The sequence below is a fragment of the Gadus macrocephalus genome, chromosome 16, assembly GCF_031168955.1.
Source record: "Gadus macrocephalus chromosome 16, ASM3116895v1".
Lineage (NCBI taxonomy): Eukaryota > Metazoa > Chordata > Actinopteri > Gadiformes > Gadidae > Gadus > Gadus macrocephalus.
The window spans coordinates 16,765,427-16,767,926 of NC_082397.1; positions in this window are offsets into that span (position 1 = coordinate 16,765,427).

Here is a 2,500-nt window from a genome sequence, read left to right on the forward strand (position 1 = left end):
TTTGGAATACATAGGTGAAATCGCAATTTTGCGTTAGCCTACAGAACTTATCATTTGCATACATCCCACTGTCACAAAGTTATTGCACTCAAAGCTCCCACTCCTGCTAGTCGTCTGAGTTAGGCTACATAGGCTATGTCTTCCACGCATTTGTTAACAGTTCTTCAATAAATAATTGCGTAAAAGCTGTCGTTGTTGTTGTTGTTTGATGTAGACCTGCCGTTGAAGTTTCACAATAATGCGAATTTAGCGCAAATCCTTCTCATTTAGTTACGTGTTAAATTAGGCATAAGCCTCAGCCCCAGGCTTTTATTTTATTGTTGTTATTATTATTATTTTTTTTTTTGCGGGTCAAATTGGGAGGGTCGGGCGGGGGCGGTTTGGAAAATGTCTTGGGTCGGGTTGGGGCGGGTGTTAAAAAAAACGCCCTCTCGCGCATCACTAGTACCATGAATAACAGTGACTCATGGGTATAATCATGTTGAGCAGGGTGTGTTTCTCTTTGGTGAAGGTGAGGGATACATTCAGTATATTTCGAACCTTTCTGTATTCTGTATACCCTTTATTGCTTGTTCTAAACTCTGCCAACTTTAGCTGTGATATAACTAATCTATGAAGGGATGACAACCACTCAGAGAGGGGGAAGGGGGAGAGAGAGAGAGAGAGAGAGAGAGAGAGAGAGAGAGAGAGAGAGGAGAGAGAGAGAGGAGAGAGAGAGAGAGAGAGACGAGAGAGAGGAGGAGGAGAGAGAGAGAGATCCAATTGGCTACCTTACTAGTACATTCACTCCAGGGATCCATGTGTATGCGTTCCTTTGGAGGAGTCAGTGCTGAATTAGTTGTTGGGGCGGTTGCTTTATATTCTTAACAAGAGCTTGAGTGTACATCTGCAACTTAATCTTTACAAAGGTCACTGGGATCAGCACACGCAATCATCTCATTGGTGTTGGTCTACTACACCCACGAACCACGGGCACACACACACAAACGCAGCCACCACACACACACATAGCTTAATACGTACTAAGTCAAACATGTGACCTTTGGGAGTGATTAGTGGGTTCATCGTGAGCATTAATATTGTACATTGTTTCATAATTATAAATTTGATTACAGCCGGCCAATGTGATGAATGTCTTTGAGTGAGACTTGAATTAAATATACATTTAAGTGCTTGCATGAGAGCTCATTGGGAATTTCCAAAATCCATCAGCTGGTTAAATGCAAATATGCGTTAATTGGACAGTCATGTAGACAATATAACAGCCCTTCCCTGCTATGTCGTTATTCTGAGACAGTAGATAAGTAGTGTGTGGTATGTCTTTGTGTGTGTGTGTGGTGTGTGTGTGTGTGTGTGTGTGTGTGTGTGTGTGTGTGTGTGTGTGGTGTGTGTGTGTGTGTGTGTGTGTGTGTGTGTGTATGTGTGTGTGTGTGTGTGTGTCTGCATGTGTGCAGTAACTATCTGTCCTTTATTTCGATGTACAATGAGTCATAAGAATCACATAAGCAGCACTTAAAAATTCAAATGCCACATCTGTGGCATTACAATTTGTCTCTGAATCTCTCTGTTCTTTTTCTCATATACACTTGTTCAGAAAGTCCCTAACACACACACACACACACGACACGCACACACACAAACGATCAAAAGAATGAGCAAGAGAGAGAGAGGAGAGAGAGAGAGAGAGAGAGAAGAGAGAGAGAGAGAGAGAGAGAGAGAGAGAGAGAGAGAGATGAGAGAAGAGAGAGAGAGAGAGAGAGAGAGAGATGCACATTTATCTGTACTGAGAACAGGGGACAGACAGCGGGAGGTCCATGGGGGGATGAAAGAGAGAAACCAGGAGAGGTGGCGGTGAGTCAGTCAGTCGTGCCGCCACCGCGCGTTTGATACGTGAGGTAAGCCGGGGTCACAGAGGTGTCACAGTAGCAGGGATGGGGAGGGGTTAGGCTGGGGTCAGTGCCTAGCTGTCAATCACACTCCACCCCGGACAAGTCGACTAGGGGTTCACCGGCCGATCAACAGCTAATGACCAATGTACCGGACCCGAAGAGCCGTCAATTTGTTGTTAAAAACAGCTCATCCATCAATCTCGTCCACTAGATGGTTATGTGGAAACTTGAATGAGGAAAGGATTAGTTTCTGAGACGATGAGGTCTCCATACATAAGAAGTGAGGCTCGTTGACAAGGTAACAGTCATAAGCCAGCCGCCGCCCTTAAGGACGGGGCGGGCGGAAACAACGAGCACATTGGGGTGTGATGAAGCACGTGCATGCAGTGCTTTGAGCAGAGTGGGTTTACCACCTCCCTGCCTATCGGCCTGTTACCGCAGATGTTCGTAGGAGATGGTGCTATAAAGGTAAGAGATTCTGCTGAGTAACCCACCGTGTTCAGGCGGGAGGGGGACTTCATTGAGTTTGGGTTTGTTTTTGCACAGCAGTGGGGGTCTAAGGCCCCGAAGGTTAAAGGCTTTAGATCCACAGAAAGTCCTTGTTACTTTTT